The sequence below is a fragment of the Lineus longissimus genome, chromosome 8 (assembly GCF_910592395.1).
Source record: "Lineus longissimus chromosome 8, tnLinLong1.2, whole genome shotgun sequence".
Classification (NCBI taxonomy): Eukaryota; Metazoa; Nemertea; class Pilidiophora; order Heteronemertea; family Lineidae; genus Lineus; species Lineus longissimus.
In genome coordinates this window covers 11,596,801-11,615,493 of record NC_088315.1, presented here as the reverse complement: position 1 = coordinate 11,615,493, position 18,693 = coordinate 11,596,801, and positions in this window count along the sequence as shown.

Genomic DNA, 18,693 nt, shown 5'->3' with positions numbered 1-18,693 from the left:
TTGACAGGTCGATGGTTATACAACGAAGCAATTCAAGAAATGTATAAACAAATATTTATTGATCCGGCGAGATACTGATACCGGTAATGAAGAAAGACCCTGCCAACAGAGGTCGTCGGGCTGTCGACCAGTGCGGATTCTAAAGATATAAACATGTTTGCAAGAAGGCCTACAATGAAGTGCCCGAAGACAGTTATCTTTATCCTGTCGACCATTGCATATATATAGATTGAAGCCGAACCACTCATTATTTGTTACCGCGTGAGGGATCTATTTTAGATGAAAGGGGATGGTCAACTCGGGCTGGGCCCAGTGATTCAAAATAAGTTTTGTCGCAAACGTTGGTGTAAGTGCCAAGAGCTTAACTAAGGAGGTAACGGTAAGTCATGATAACGCCAACACCGGCCCTTGCCGAGGGATGCTGATTGAATAATCGATGATAACTGATATGACATGATGAGGCGTCACTTCGATCTGCGCGCGAAATCACATTATTGAGCATTTCAGGGCGGGAATTTGATGAAAAAAGTAAGTAATACAGGTATATACATATTATTTCCTCATCTAAATCGTCAATCTTGACACTATAGGCGCTGATTTCGTTCCTTAAAAGGCCTCCAAACTGGTAACTTGCCGCCATATTGAAAAGCAGTACCGCGGATGTAGAAAAGGAAATAATCTCTCATTATAACTCACACAACGTAGTGAGTGTAATGGTTACGTATGTGTATAAAGTGTAAACAAAATTCATATATCCATCATGTTCATCGAATCTGAAAAAATTTGTGCAGACCCATGACAGTTCCGGTTCCGGTACAGTTTGTTGCATTCCATACGGGCCGCGCTTGCCGATCCTGCTTTCACGACGCACCGCAACCACAGTTACCATGATTCCCGTTGTTGACGCAATTATTTCATGACGTCATGAGCCATTGACCAATCACGCAAGTAGATTTATTCACACCGGCACCACTGTCCTGAAGTGCGGGTGTGGGACATCATGTATCTAAAAATCGTCTGCTAGAACATACAGGACAACAACGTCGGCGGAGACAGTTGTGACATTTCATTGCAGACGAAGTAAACGTCCTCTTCTTCTCGATTTACGTACTTTACTTCACAAAAGTCAGTTTTAATACTACTGCACAAATATAGAGTGGTCATAATGTTCCATTTGGATAGAGATTTGACGGACTGATTTGGAAATTCATTCCAACCATGCAACTGTTTCAGAAATGAGAAAAAGCTCCTGGGTGTCATGACATGCATGGTGTGTCTTGCCTCTGCATTTTTGTACTCAGGCATGTCAGAGGGTTTTCAATTTTCATATCATTGAAGAAATAATTCATTCCAATCTACAAGTACATGTATATCAATCACATCATTTATTTAAAAATCGTCTACTAGAACATACAGGACAACGTCGGTGGAGACAGTTGTGACATTTCAATTTCATTGCATAGAGATTTGACGGACTGATCTGGAAATTCATTCCAACCATGCAACTGTTTCAGAAATGAGAAAAAGCTCCTGGGTGTCATGACATGCATTCAATTATTAACTCACACAACGTAGTGAGTGTAATGGTTACGTGTGTATAAAGTGTAAACAAATTTCATATATCCATCATGTTCATCGAATCTGAAAAAATTTGTGCAGACCCATGACAATTCTGGTTCCGGTACAGTTTGTCGCATTCCATACGGGCCGCGCTTGCCGATCCTGCTTTCACGACGCACCGCAACCACAGTTCCCATGATTCCCATTGTTTCCTTCCTCGTGACGCACTATTTCATGACGTCATGAGCCATTGACCACTCACGCAAGTAGATTTATTCACACCGGCGCCACTGTCCTGAAGTGCGGGTGTGGGACATCATGTATCTAAAAATCGTCTGCTAGAACATACAGGACAACAACGTCGGCGGAGACAGTTGTGACATTTCATTGCAGACGAAGTAAACGTCCTCTTCTTCTCGATTTACGTACTTTACTTCAAAAAAGTCAGTTTTAACACTACTAAATCCAGATCCAGTCACGTGATTTCTAGTAACTGCCAAACTCGACCCAGTGCCGGAGCTGTGAAGTAATGATGTAGGTCACGTGGTCAGAGCGCAGGAGTTCCCGTACCGCCTGGCTATCCGATTTAGCATCTACCGTTCCGGAACGACATCAGCGCCTCTAGTGTCAAGATCGTAAATTTGCCATTCTTAATTTTGGCGCCAAACGAATCCAAAGAAAACGCGTTAAAACAATTAAGAATATATCAGCTACAAAAATTCGTTATTAACTAACTGGTGAAGAAACATACACACATATCTAGGCTAGCAGGTGGAAAATTCAATTATTATTTCACCACAAAGAGCTGCTTCTGTCACCAGTCACTGTCGGCAGATATGAGACAGCTACCGGGGCGGGGACTACTTCTTTATGGGGCCTTATTGTTCAGCGTCTCCAAGGAATTCTATTTTTAGAGGCCAATGGAGGGGGGTTTGGGGGGGCCTTCCCCCCAATGTACTGACTAAAACCTGTCACTTTCAGAGAACGGGGGAGTGGGTTTGGGGGACTCATCCCCCAATGTACTGGCTAAATATGTCAGAAGGACGGGGGTTTGGGGGGCTCCCCCATGTCAAACAGTTGTGCGAGTTCACTAGAGATTGCTCTTTACATATTAATGAGACTATACGCATCACCATTAAGCCCGCGAAAATTATTGCTGCACTACGCTTCGTTTATAGTTCTCCATACGATCATCTTAAAACCCACAAGCAAGTGTCAGATTTTATTTATAAAGATCATATTTTCTTAGTTATTAATAAAATGAAACGTTTTATGTGAGAAAGTGGCACTAATTCGGTCTGAATAAGATTTACAGTCCGAACTGGTGACGCAGTGGATGACGTAGGATTAACAAAACCCTGAATATCAGGATGCCGACATCCGAGATGGCGGCAATTGATCAATTCCAGTGTCTGTTTTTTTTAAATTTCGGCACTGGGGCGAGTTTTCGAAATCGTAATCTGTCAGTAGCGTTGTGTTGACCATCCAAACGGTAATCTGGCAGTCGACACGCCGTGAGTAACATGACGGTTTTCGAACACGTTGTCTGACTACACACATCCTGAGATCCTACGCCAGGCGGAGCATATTGAAAACCACTGGTTATACCAGGATGGACTACACATTGATCACATGGTGACGCCATGTATATACATGTAAGCTGACAGTGGATCCTAACGGGTTACAGGACGCATCGTACTTCGATGCGCTAACGTGCAAGGCATTGTGACATCAGTTTAGATGTGGCCACGTATCATTGCAACAATGCCGGGATTTGGTAATTTGGGATGCCCAAGATTTTGTTTTTTATTGATCGCAGAAACCTTCATCCTCGAAAATCCAGGTCAGTCGTATCCTCCCCGCCCCCCCCCCCCTCCGCACACGTTGCTCGGTCGATAGTAGAGAGGTTGCGAACCGTCCCCACTCCCACTCCCACTCCGAGTTCAACTCGAGTCGTTCTCGGAACTCGTGACGTCGAAAAGTAGGTTGCGCGCACCAACGGGAACCGAGTTGGGAGGCGTCATTCGGCCAGCCTGCGAGTCACACGGCCAAACTGGAAATCGGCCAAATTAACGACGTACCAGAAAAAAAGTAAATAAAGCAGACAATCTACAATTTTGGTGATTTACAGCTAGTAAAAAGCCGTTTCCTCTGTAACATGTGCGTATTTCTATTGTAAAACTACGAATTACTTCAGTCCTAAGATAACTAGATCCAAAAAGTACAGAGGGGAACAGAGTTTCATTCATGAAACTATATTTTGGGGCGACAGGCCTACGACGTGCGAGTCTTCCTGTCACGCACAGTCCGTACACGGCCGTTCTACACAATTTTGAACACTTCAAAAACAACAAGTTTTCTCCGTCTTTTTCACAAAAAATCTTGTTACAACTTACGTGACGTGCTAGAACAGTGTGTAAGGGATATTGCTTCTTCATTGTCACTTGATTTAAATGTCTAAAAGCTTAGATAATGCAAGTGGGAGAACACTTACGAGTTCGCGGCCTCCAACTCGTAAAATCGTCCGAGTTCATGGAGTATTAGACGGGGAAATCCCTCGTGAAGTGATGACGTAATACGCCAAAACAGAATCCCCTCGGAGTGGGAGTGGGAGTGGGGACGGTCCGCAACCTCTCTAATGCCGAGTGCCTGAGCTTCGGGATGAGAAACCTTAAGAGTATAAGCAGAAACACACGGACAAGTCTTCAAAAAGTAGAATGCGAGCAATGTATGTTTCTAAGTTGATACCTGGGCCGAGTTGTTCAATTACAACGTTAGCTTTAACGGAGACGTTAAGTCTTAACGTGGAAATGTTAATGGGCTTAACTGAAAGAGATAACGTTCTTATGGATACTTAGGTGGCACTACACATTGGGGACGGGTCCGTTTTGTCCCCCCCCCCCCCCCCGAGAAATGTAGTTCTTAAGACGCAGGCCGATTCCATGTTCATGAATGGCTCCATCCTGTTCCAAATACTATTTACTTTGACGCCCTGGTCTTAGTTTCCATGTGCAGAGGGATCTTTGGCGATTTTATGAGCCTGGCATCTGTGCCATTTTAAAAGCAGGTCTCAATCCCCACTTTGGCCTCAATATGTAACATACACGCGAGGCTGGGCGTAGTTGTGCGAGTGTCACTTATGATCCACGTGGTGTCAAAGGTGGCGCCACTTATCGGTGCACTTATGAATTGAATGCAATGAAAATGTTGTAGACTTCTTCTCTGGATTCATACGAAACCAGAAATGTATGGATTATGGTGCCTGTGATGTATGATTAGGCCTCAGCAGGAACTGAAAGACTACCTCGTGTCGGTTGCCCGGGGCCTATTTTGACGCTGCCCTTGACACCGTCCTCCGCACTGTGTAGTGCCACCTTAGGTGTGCGTGTGTTTTTTTTACTTTGACGCCCTGGTCTTAGTTTCCATGTGCAGAGGGATCTTTGGCGATTTTATGAGCCTAGCAGCTGTGCCATTTTAAAAAGCAGGTCTCAATCCCCAGTTTGGCCTCAATATGTAACATACCTTCCATCTGCCACGCGAGGTTGGGCGTAGTTTTCGAGTGTCAATTATGATCCACGTGGTGTCAAAGGTGGTGCCACCTATCGGTGCACTTATGAATTAAATGCAATGAAAATGCTGTAGACTTCTTCTCTGGATTCATACGAACCCAGAAATGTATGGATTATGGTGCCTGTGATGTATGATTAGGCCTTAGCAGGAACTGAAATACTACCTCGTGTCGGTTGCCCGGGGCCTATTTGACGCTGCCCTTGACACCGTCCTCCGCACTGTGTAGTGCCACCTTAATGGGCCATAGGTCATATTCTGAATCACCTTTAAAATGATCATAAGCCATTGGAAGGCCACTAGCAACTCTCTGGTACCCATTTTAACACCATTTGCGAATATTGGCATGTCACCAGGGCAACATGAAGGCACTATGCTCGAATCTGCATTTTGGCTTGAAATCGCCATGTGGGAAGGTTGGTGAAAAGTTCACCGTGGTGTATTTGCCTCCAATTCTCGAATGGCCACCAGAACCAAGCCTTTTCACATTAACCCATGATGTGACACACCATTGTGTTTGTAATCACCTTTAGTTTCTGTATCTGTCGTCTAAAGGGACATTATTGAACATCACAAACCCATTAACGTAACCATTAGGGATAACGTGACTTTTGTGCTTTTGAATTGTAATTAAGTGCAGCATGTTGACATTACTGCGCCATTGACCAGTATCAATTGACGATGTTCTTGCGTACGTACGTAGGTGGTTGTCTGGGCTCTAGCGTATGATTGCTTACAACGGAAGAGGTAGGCCTAGTACTGACCCAGGTCGAATATCCTGATAAAACTCTTGTACTCGAGTACATACTTAAACGTTTTTTGTACGATTCTTTGCTAAATCTTCTTTTTTAAATCTTGAAACGAATGTACATGTTCATGATCACGAAATTGAATCTTTCTGGATTTTCGACAAGTGGGTAAAACCCAGAAATCGTGCGTACCTACCAAGTATGTTTCCCGGTAGCTGATGGGTAGTTGGTAAAACCTGGACGCAGATTGTGGACGCTGGACGCTGGGTTTTGCATCATTGGATTGCACTGCCTGCTTTCATCAACCTCGCCTTCAATTCGAGGTGATTAGTTTGGTTTCCTCAGGTCTCACTGACCAGTGCGGTTGAGCCATAGGCAGAGGCCCTTACACAAGGCGGAGGAAGCCACTGCTGGTCACAACAAACAAGCAGCAAGCAAAAGACCGTATGGTCGCACACCACATGTTCTTTTGTCCATTGTCTCCATATTTAGGTTTGTTTTGGCCAGCGTGAGTGGTTTCCTCCGCCGGTTGTGAAAGGGTCAATTCCCGGTCTAGAAGTAAAGAATGTCCCACTCGAAAAATTCGTGAACATGCTGCGTGCGTACCTGAGGTCCTCTTCAACGTGGTTTTCACTGACAAAAGCTGCGACAAACTGGCCGAGTACGGTTTAACAAAGGCAATATGTTCGTGGAAATTCAATTTCCGACGTATACTGCAACGTTCTGATCCCAGTTCTTTTCGTCTACATGGACAATCTATCCAGAATCGTCAATAAGGTTCTATATAGAACAGAACAAAAAGGTAAGCAAACAACAATTCGAATGATGAAGAATTTTACTTAAACTTTCACCGGACAAGTTGTTCCCCGAGCAACGGATCGTAATAAGCTCGAAGCACTAGTGTGCGATCAGTGCGGAGAGACGTGAGTGTCAAAATGAACGCTCAATCAGGACAAGGCGCTCAAACATAGCGGCACTGCCTTCTTCTTCTTCTAAGTGTGCGATTCACTATTTATGGCTTTACTACACAACCAGGCCAATGTCTTTCATAAACCTGGCTGTCATCTCTTGTTCCTCCCTTGATCCCAAGGGCTTGGTCTCCCATGATGCACCGTATGGCCATTTGGCCAATCTCTAAGTATCCCAGAGTCGGCAATTCTGGAGTACATCCTCTGGTGTATATGATCAGATGTGTAGCACTGGCACCTTCCGGACTCAGCCATATTCATTCTCTTGAGGTGGACTTTTAGTCTGCAATGGCCGGTCCTTAGACGAAGGATGGTGTTCTCGCCTCTTTTTTGTCCATGTCTAGGAGAGTGTTGCATCTGTGGTCCCCTCTTCTCTCTTGCCAGGGCTGAGTTGTTCAAAACAACGTTAGCTTTAACGGAAACGTTAAGTCTTAACGTGAAAATTTTAATGGGTTTAACCGAAAGAGATAACGTCCTTAAGGATACTTAACGTAACCGTTAGGGATAACGTGACTTTTGTGCTTTTGAACAACCGGGCCCAGGTGTTCTTGTTGGCCTGTTTCAGGAGTGTCTTTGTTTCCCTATAGGAGGTACAGGATTCTTCCTGATGTTGTTGGCTTCCATCTTTGGCAAGGAGATCACTTCCTGGGATGCTACAGTGTGCAGAGATCCATTGTATCACAACTCTGCTGTTCTTTGAGAGGTTTGAGAGGTTTGAGAGGCTGACTGGCCTTGAACGTGTCGATGATGTTGTCCGAGTTCTTAGATTCCAGGGCTTGTGCAGTGGACATGGAATCTGTTAGAATGATAGCAGTGTCACACTCAGCTATGGACTCGGACAGGTGTTGGGCTGCTGTGGTGATAGCAGACACCTCTGCCTTGAAGTAAGTGCAGAGCTTGCCATCTGGTGTTGAAATAGATGTGGATGTTGCATCTGGAGATTGGATGTATACTCAACTTCCCTCGTCTCCAATGGCATTGACAGCTGAACCGTCGGTTTATGCATGGATCCAGTGGTCACGTGGGTATTCTCTGTCAATCAGCTCCATTGCAAGGGCTTGTTGGACAGCTGGTAATTGATCCCCTTTCCTCGCAAGTCCTGGGATGGTTAGCCTGATGTCAAGGTTCAAATCCTCTTTTGACCATTACTCTGGTTCCAAGGTCTCAGAAGCGTGTTGGCCATCATAATTCGGTATGATGTTGGTAAGGGTTTCTGCAGTTATCTGGGGATCTGGAGTTGCCTTTGTGGCATGAGTCGGTATTTCGTGCCTTCAGGGAGCGTGCCAAGCAGGGGATGATTTGGGAGTCGTCTGATTTTCTCACACTGCGTGAGGATCTTCAGATTTCTCCGGTCCTCCAGTAGTTCTAAGTCTGAAGTCTTCTCCATCACCTCTATTAGCATTGTCTTGATTGGTCCAAGTACCATGCATAGTCCCATGTTTTGGACTTTGTCTAACTTTGCTTTATTTGTTTTTGCTGAGTTTGCCAAGCTAGCGGATGCATACTCCATAGCAGGTCTTATCGATCCAACGTAGACTTGTCTGAGATTCCTGGGACTGGCCCCCCAGTAGGTTCCGGACAGCTTTCTCATCAGAGCAAGTTTATTTTTGGCTCTTGATGTGATGGTGTCTATGTGTTGTCTCCATGTGAGCCTAGTGTCATGTTTAACCTCAATGAATGTTTGTTGTCCACTTGTGGGATTACCTCATTTCCGAGCTTTGTGTTGATGTCTTCGGGTTTTTGTGATAGAGAGAAGCGTGTAATCCATGTTTTGGTCTTGCTGGCCTCCTGGCCCCAGTTTTTGGTCCATTTGTCAACATTTTTACAGTGCCTTGGATCCTTTTAACTGCTGGTTAGGTGTGGGTAACCGTACTCCAAGCAGCAAAGTCATCAGTATAAAGGTGTTTGAAGCATGCATTGGTGCACAGGTTTTGATGTCATCAATGATGACAAGGAACAGAACAGGGGGTATAACTCCTCCTTGCGGAACTTCTTCTCGGAGGTGAACTCTGTGGCTTGGTTTGCCATTTACCATTACTCTTGCAGACCTGTGGATGAGTAGGTTCTTTATCCAAGGTAGTAGTCGGCCACTGATGCTTTTCTTCTGCAGCTTGTAGAGTAGACATTCATTCCAAACGCGGTCAAAGGCCTGTGTCAGGTCAAAGGAGACGGCCAAGGTCTTTTTATTGTCTTGGAAGCCATTTTCAACTTCCTGGGCCAGTAAAGTGACAGTTGGTCCGCGGTATTTCTGTGTTTTCGGTTGCCTGTCTGGGTTGAACTTAGCAGGTGGTGTGATTCAAGGTACTAGAGTAGACGTTTATTGATCACTCGTTCCAAGAGTTTTCCCACGCAACTCAGGAGGCTTATTGGCCGGTAACTCTTAGGGAGCAGTTTGTCCTTTCCTTTCTTCAGAATGGGGATGATATGTGCCATCTACCATAGATTTGGCACGGTACCAGTCTTCCAGCTTTGATTGAAGATGAGAAGAGGTGTCTGCTTTGCCCCGATTCCGATATGTTTCCACTGTCATTGCTAATACCATCAGGGCCTGTCGCTTTCTTCGTCTTGAGTGTCCTAATTGTACTTTGAACCCTTAGTTTAGGTAGCTGTATTGTGCTGCGTTGTTCGTAGACCTTGGCAAGAACATTTGCTGCTTCTCTACCTGCACAGAAGATACCTTCTGACTTGAGTTCTATTTTGGTTCCTGTTGCTTGTTCCTCATGCAAGCGTTTGGTGAGGTTCCATAGTTCGTTGGTGCCTTTTTCCAGGTTCAGCGTCTCTCTCTTTTTCTGCCAGGACTTCATGATGCTGCTGATCTTGGTTCTGATGAACACTGCATTCAAGCGGTTGTGGGATATGACGTTTTGGTCCGTGGTGTCTACTTCCATCACATCCCTTCCATCGCTGTCTTGTAGTGCTTCCAGGTCCTTGCTCCAGTAGAACTTGTAATTCCTTCTGCTGCATGTGGGGATGGTCTTTTGAGCAGCTTCAAGGATGACTTTGTTGAACAGCCTGGCATTCTTCACGACGCTCTTTTCTGACAGGTTGAGTTTTATGCACTACTCTTCCACAATGTGAGTGAATAGGTCCCAGTTTGCTCGTTTGTAATTCCAACTTGGCTGGACTTTAGGGTTGTCTCTCATCACCTTGTTGATGCGGATCACAGGTCTGCGGTCACTTCCACCGAGTTTTTTACACACTTCCCTTGTACTAATGCTCTCAGTGTCGTCTGAGGCAATGGCAAGGTCTGGGGTAGAGGTGGTTCTCCAAGCCCTAGAGTAGAATGTCAGGGGGTCGTCCGGTTGGTTGATGAGGATTAACCTGTTGGTGATGATCCAGATTTCCACTTCCTCACCTTTGTTGTTAAGGTCGTCATAGCCCCAGCTAGGTGAATGGCTGTTGAGGTCACCGACTATTATCCATCCAGTAGTTGTCGGTTGGTTCTATACTGTTGAGAAGTACACGCTTGTATGGAGGAGAGTAGGTATTGTAGACTGTACAGGTTTCCTGATTGCTAAGAATGAGCTTCACGCCAAGGTATTCTCTGTCCTGGGTACCACACTCATGGATAACTGCAGATGGGATGCTATTTGTGACTAGGGTTAAAATCCTTCCTTTCTTTCGGTTAACTCTATCTTGACGATAGGTTTCATAACCCCTGACTCTGAATCGAATGTTGTCGGTCAAGGGAGTCTCCTGCAAACAGCAGACATCAATACTGTGTTGAGGTAGGAGGTTATGCAGGTCTATTTTCTTCTTGCTAATGCCTTCTGCATTCCATTGGGCAACATTGAGGTGCTGTGATCGAGTTGCTTTACAATTGGTGACCTTGGGATCTCCAGTCACTTCCGAGTAGCCAGTCGTAAGAGATGAACCCAGTCGAGGCTCGGGGCCTGGCATGCGCCCTACCTGGCTTTCCATTTAGGGGTCATGCCACATCGGTCTAGAGTCAGTTGTATTACCATACAAATCATAAGATTGCGTGGACTTCCGATTGGGCGCCTCAAGCAAGGTGAGGCTGATGTCCTCCGTCTCCGGTCAACGGTCCAATTTGCGGTGGCTTCTCACGTGGGACCTCTCTGGCATGTTAGGAACTTCCAGTATAGCTTCAGGGTCACCGAAGCACACAAGCTGCAGCACCACGACAAGGTATTGGACCAACACCAGATAGCTCAGCCGAGAACCTTTACAAGTGTGCGGTGTGCGACAAGACATAAGAATAAAGTGCACTATCCGGGATGTTGTATGAGATAGTGCTCGACGAGACTGTGCATTTCCGTCGAGGTTTTATCACAAAAGTTGCAAAGAAACATTACTCCTGAAATAAATAGAGCAAACTTGTTGGCTAATTGAAGGCAATTCCCGCACCCCGAAAGCATCTACGATCAACTGTTGGTTTAGATACTTACAGTGCGTTACATTACTAAACCAGTGTAAAGCAGTATCGCTAAACACCGTATATTTTCATGAAGTCAGGATATTTTGCGCTGTATCTCTGCAATGCGAAATGCGTATTACTTGCTATACTTCGTCAGTATTTACTGTTGGCAGTTTAGTACGAGATAGCCCTGCGAGAATAGCGTCAATTTTAGAGGCTTCGCCATTAAATGATGTCTTTCAAGATCATTACATTTTCACATTTCAACCCAAAGGAGGTTCCACGGTGACGTCACATCACGTGACCGTGAACAATATTATAGCTGTGCATGTACCGTTCCACCATCAGAAAGATGGTGACGGCCGTAGTGTCCACATCGAAGCGATTAAAATCTAAGTTGTTGGTTGTTTATTGTTTGAGGTCTGTAAGCGTTAAGCAATCAGATTCACTAAAAAGTTGTCGCAAAACATTATGAGACGGTATCAGTTTTGTAAAAATTAATATTGACCTGCAGTTCTGTCAATTTCCCAAGCAGCCGTAAAATGGGATCGCCTAATGCAACTTACACTACACCATGTACATAACCCATCCCTATGTAGGCAAAATATTGGTCATCTTCACAGGGCTCAAAAGTTAAGAAAACGAGGGGATCTAAGGTGGTTTCTGTCTCAATAGTTCGTATTTTTGGGAGTAAGGGTTGGGAAATTCCCTTTTCTGCTTCTATCAATAAGAACAACCGTATAATGTGAAGGTCACTCAATGTCACCATTTCGATAAGCTGCGAACTGCGTGATAAAAGTCGGAAAACTAATCACAGACTTATGAATTTAACATTACTGTTATGAAAATTTATTAAATTCAATTATCTACTAGTGGATTACACTTTGGGGTATTAATTCGTGATTGTTCATTTAGGTAGTTCATGTGATTTTATATCGATAAAAACGTCGAGTGAAACACGTGTCTTTGTTTACAGTGGAGCCGCCATTTTGAAAAAATGCTGTGACGTCACCGTGGAACCTCCTTTGATTTCAACCCAAGGATTTCAACCTGAATATTAGCTCCGCTTCTCTAAGTTACATCCACATAGGCATACTGATGTAACCTTCAACGACCGATGATGCATGCATAATAAGTAGAACAGGATTAAATCACAGGAACTTATTTGTAAATAACTTAATTGTAAAGCTTTATTCCAACAAAATGTAACATCTTAAGAATATCTAGGAAAAAGAAAGTAACGAAGAACAGCTACACCATGCTAGGCCACACACTAGAGCTAATTGACAGGGGGAAATACCTGGGTGTACAGCTTGATAGTAACCTCAGCTGGGGCCCCCACATCGCCCAAGTTACGCAAAAGGCAACAAGATCTATCAACTTCCTCCGGAGAAACATAGGGAAATGCCCCAGAACAACTAAAGATAAAGCATACACATCAATGGTCCGGCCACACCTCGAATACGCAAGCAGCGCATGGGATCCCCACAAACAGAAGCAAATAGATCAGCTCGAGAAAGTGCAATCTAAAGCACCAATTCTCCTTTACCATTCCAACAGCAAAAACAGATCTTTACAAATACAGCTTCTTCCCTCGCACTATCAGAATATGGAACATCCTACCAGTTACACTTCTACAGCTACCAAACCCCAACCTCTTCAAGACACACCTTATTCAAGAATTCAAGACAGGACATCTAGTCATCGTACCACCGAGAGGGCATTACAACCGGCCGCGCCTGGGTAGCTCAACACGATCACAGCTACCCCAGGCAGTCTACTAGACTTTTAAATCACTGTACAAATGTTCCAAGTTTACAAGTTTCAAGTTTACAAATTGCAAGTTTCAAGTTTACAAGGTTACAAGTTTCAAGTTTACAAGTTTAAGTTCGATGAGGAACCGAACCCGCCACACACTGGGACCCTGGTTACAATGCTTTAGCCCAAACCAGTACAAGATAGATGTAGATAGATGTAGATATGTGCTACCTGGAAAATAAACGAAAGTTCGTTGAACCGAACATATTGGTCGCCAAACCGATACGGTTATCCACCGTGCTAATGAATCCGGAGCGATCGAGGGATGGCAGAGCACTGGGGACGCAGCATGATGGTGGTTGGAGATTTCTACTGCAGGCGTAGTGAGTTCCCCGTGTCTATTTGATATTGTTAGTTCGGCATTATTACAATAACTAGCATTACACCCGTGGCGAAGGCAGGTTCAAATCGGCTATACCTTGAAATCATTGAATTGCAAAGAAAATCTAATGCATCACAATAATATCCCCTTTATTACGCCAAGTTCTTCCATGCCCATTCCATCTATAATGTCCGGTAAACCAATGAGGAAGTTCTTAGACCACTTGGCAATACCTTCTCTCAAGTGGTACAAATATGGCCAGAGTCCTCTATTAAAACATGTGTACATTACGTGTACATTGTTGTGCATAGGTTTTGGTAAAAAAAGTACTCATTGGACCAATCAATCTGCACAAAATTTTATATGTGTCAAGAAGAACCCTTTGCCAATAGCATAATAAAGTTTTAAAAAATTCCAATACCGATTGCCTGAGAAAAAAAGATTTCCGTACACCATATCCATCAAAACGTCACTGGCGCATTGATATGGCCCTGTCAAAGTACAAGTTCTAAACTGACCAGTGAGACCACATTTTCTTAAATATATTATCAAAAAGCATATTTCTGTGATGGCCTGACTCTGTACATTAAGAATCAACCACAGATTGAGAATTAATTCCACTTTGGTCCATCCCAGCCATGTATTTACCACAACTTGAAATACATTTTGATAAGCTCTGTGCCACACTTCCGCTCGTCGATGAATACAGGTCTCTGCCCATATATAACTGCATCTAGGTCGACTCGCCAATTCATACTATTTATGATCAAGCTTGTCTGGAGCAGAACAGCTACGGAATTGATGTCAAAAGATATACATTTATATAGGCTACTGGTACTTGAACGGTTGGGGAAGAGTTTCTCTGTCTGATGAAACGGGATATTCATAGTGTTTAGACGTCATGACGGTCTATCTAGTTAATAGTCACAATACAGGTATAACATGTATAAGGGTAAATGTTCTTAGGTACATCTGAGTATTTAAGCATCTCCCTGTTAATTGTATCATTTTCTATGTTTGTGGAGTATAATTCTTGCGATGTTTAACACTTGGTATGGTGGGTCAAGATGCAGCGTGCCTGATGGGATGGTACTTAGTTTAAGACATATCATGTTAACATGTTTTTTGGCTTACCATTGCTGCCAGTAGCGTGTTGGTCCGATTCTTTGGGCAGGACCTGAAACAATTTGAAATCACGGATGTATTGCACTGGATTATTGGCTATAACGTCACTCATCTCGAGAATTGGCTGAGTCGTGAGACCCAGGCGAGATTTCTCGTCTGAAATTCAAATATCGTGTTTTATTGTTATGACGCCAATACTCTTCGATAAATAGCCGGTATAATGACATTATTCACCTGACATTGAACTCCTTTTGGGTATCTACGAAGAATGACCATTATATTTTGGGGAAAGTTGATGTTAAGCACTTTATACAATACAGAAAACCCAATGCAATTAGCTCCATCCATTTTGAAGATATAGCCATTTATGTGTTTGACAACTTGATTACCTAATCAGGCTAGCAACTGGCTTGTTAGAGCCAGGCGGCGGGTTCAGCAAAAGTTGTGATGTAGATCAGGCTATCTGTACATGTCATGCAATCATAAAAGGAGGAGTCGTGGCCTTAATTAATTATGCACACCTCGAAGTAATGTGTTTCATTCACTATGGTGTATTGTGTGGCTCCGAATTGTGTCAAGGATAGCACAAAGAACAATCGAATGACGGATGGGACCCATTTTCATGAATTTCCAAAGCCAGTTGAACGAGAGAGGAGGAAGCTGTGGATTTGGAAATGCAAACGTTTGGAGTGTTGGAAGCCTGGGCCTTCGGCCAAACTTTGCAGTGGTCACTTTCTCGATACGGATTATCACATGAAGCCGGATATCTGCATCCAACTAAATATTAAATGCCACTTGTTAAAAACAGCTGTTCCATCTGTATTCGATTTGACCAACCCCACTTACATGCGACAGCCTCCAAAGGAACGTTCGTTAGCCAGAAAACATAAACATCAAGAAGTGAGTTGAACACTATTTCATGATTTATACACTGCTGATGCACACAACACTCATACTACCCAAATGGCACATGTCATCCACTGTACAGTGGCTACACAACCATGTCAATTGCATTTAATGCCCGAGGCTGCTGAGGTCGGTTGTTATACATAATGTGTAGGCCCTATTGGGGCCTGTGATACCGCATAGTGTCTTCTTGTGTTCCAGCCATAGCAAGGTGACAGCGACACAGGTCAGTGTCAGTGACAGCCATGTCAGTGACAGCTCTCACTCACTGAACTGTATGCGGAAGCCATCTTGCTTTGTTCTGAATAGCCTGATCTACGTCATCAACAAATCCCTAGCGGCCACACGTGGAACTAATCTAAAGTTGTGTATGGTGGGAAATTCAAATAGTTTAAAATTGAAAATTGAAATAACTAAATAATGACTTTATTATTAGAATTGTTTTAATGTCTGGGATCTTTTTTTTTACCCTCAACATATTTCATGAGTATCAAGCATGTTTCAAACCTAGATATATGGCCTTTAATCAACTCTAACAGTAATCAAATAAAAAGCTGATTCGCACTGCGTTTGCGGTTCTTTATACATAATCAACCTGATCATCTTCATTAATTTTCTCTTTGAATATAGTCAATTTGCGCTAATTTTTCTCCACGCGCGTGATCGGGCGTTAACTATAATAATTAGCTCATTGTAATCAATTCAGATTGTTTTGGTACTTTTCAAACTATGTAATTAACTAGAAATAACCAAACTAATCAACAAAAATTGTTCAAGGAAGAATTCATGTCATCTACAAGGAATTATCTATATTTTTGGCACGTCTCATTCCATGCGAGAAAAGACAGAATGACAGAAAGACGAATGACATGAGAGGGACTACGTCTCCTGATCTCATCGCAGAGAATACACCCTAACCTTCAGAGTCATAGCAAACTATGTTGCAACAGAAATATTTTCAAAAGGTGACAGGTGACACTGCTAGCCATGAAGTAAAGCGATTAACAATTATAGGTTTTTTGTTGCATCAATATGCGATGATCATCTATTCGGTTTTGTGGTCACCGCATTTGCCTGTGATAATAATTGGTCATGGCTACGACCTGCACTTAATGCTCTTTTATCGCCCGAAACTGCGATAGATGAGGAAAAAAAACGTTTGCGAGCACTTCAGCATGATATGGACACATTCGGTTGTAAATTCAATTTCGACACATAATTCACTTGTCATGCGTGTGTAAGCTTACTTCCACGATCTGAATAAGTTAAGGTATTTCAATACAGTACAATGTAGCAGAATACCGGTTTTCTGTACTTCTTTTACAGTGCATCACTGGAGCTTCTTGCTGCAACATAATATATGGTCTGTTGTTACCAATGTATCTGAGCGACTTGAAATAATGGATGGACAAAAACGAGACATGTCTTGGGGATGCCACGGTTAGCCTTCATACATGATACATGTGGTGACATGACAAAACATGTCTGAGCTACAGCAATTTCGTAGTCTAAATAATAGTCCCGTCGATCAGTTATTACCAATTGGCTTCAGTTGGAAGCCTCGTGCAATTGTTATGGACTGTTCATCTGAAGCCACAGTTGTACTCGAAGGAGGCAACGTCATGTATTCGCGTCAGGCAATTTAGAACGGATCTAAGTTATCCTGACAATATCAGACCTTTTCACTCGATACATACTTACTCCGTAAAGTCTGCAGCACACTAGCCGCCAACTTTGGCGACAAGAAGCGTTCGGCTGACGCCTCTCGGCGCCAAAGTTGGCGGCCAGTGGATCCCGGTCAGAGCACACTTGCCCAGAATTGGCGTCCAGTAGCGTCTTTTCCCCCAATTTAGGCTGCCATTTTGAAATCATGTGACATTAAGACGCAAGCTGATTGACCATAGCCTCGCCGCCGACGCCAAGTCAGGCGGCCATCCGTAGCACACCTGGTTTCTGGTCTCACTAGCCAGTGGTGATCAGGTCGGCCAAAAAACTAGTTTTTCAATCTCGAGTGATTACCATGAATACAGATGGGCCTACTCTATCCCTATTGCTACGTGTTCAAATGTAAATGTCCGATGTTTTTTGTGAAGGGGAAGCTCTGACGATTATTTGAGAAAAATACCAGTTTCTTCTGTGCACTTACGCGGTGAGCAGGCCCCGCATGAAATTTATAAGTCAACAGGATGTTGACATCGACTGGTTCCTGTGAGATTGCACATGTTCTCAAGGTAAACTTTCGAGGGCAAAAAACTCAAACAAAAGCCGCAACGACAGCCTATTTTTATATAAAAGATTGAAATAGTCGTCAGTTGGCTTTCTCAAGGTGATGAGTAGATGTGTATGAAATTTTTTTTTCACCATCCTTGTTAATCTTGAAATTATAAGGCATAAAGGAGAAATTTTACAAATTTGCCTTAACATACAGGGTGTCTCATGCATTGTGCTGCATCAGTCTATGCATGACTGTATGTCTAGACAACGTTGAAACTTAGCCAGATGTATTTGATACTGCCAAGTCTACAGCCGCTGGAACAGGGGTATGCATGAAATGACGTCGCGTCATTTTTGGAGGTAGGTAGGCCTGGCCTCCTCACCGGCTAGTGAGACATCTTCTTGCGTTCAAGCGCGGCGACACGCGTCAAAAATCAAACTTGTTAGATATTTGGCGTTTAGTTGCGGCAAGTGGCGTCAAGTCGCGTTCGCCGACGTCGTTCGTAGCGGACTAGGGATTTTTCAGGCATTCAGGACTCTTGCGGCAAAAAACGCCTGTGAACGCCGAAGTTGGTGGCTAGTGCGCTGCAGGCTTTAAGAGGAGTCATGTTTTAAGCCCTGTTTGCAAGAGGCGGGATCTAAGTGGGCTTGGCATGTGTGATGTACGATGGAAAGGACCAGTCGGCATTGGAGCAAAACCCATCAATACACTAGTCACAGTGGCAGCAACCTGACGGGTATTAAACTTTTAGTTGTTTCTGTTTTAATGTCCTCCTTGTTATGAAACGGGGGGGGGGGGGGGTTCCATACCTTAGTTTCCCGGTATTAGAAACAAAGGATTTCAGGATTAGGCCTTGGCTGTTACATGTATACGCCATGCGCGCATTCCTGACAACTCGTCTTCCCTGAATTAGAGGAAATGCATCTTCAAAAAAAAAAAAGGAATACAAATACAAATTGTACATCGTTTAGATTTATGTGTAGTTTAAAAGTAGCCATGGATGTAATCAAATTCCGCAGGCATCGAAACGCGGCCTGTTACAACCGATGATGTCGAAACCGACGCATAATGTCGAAACTTTTTCA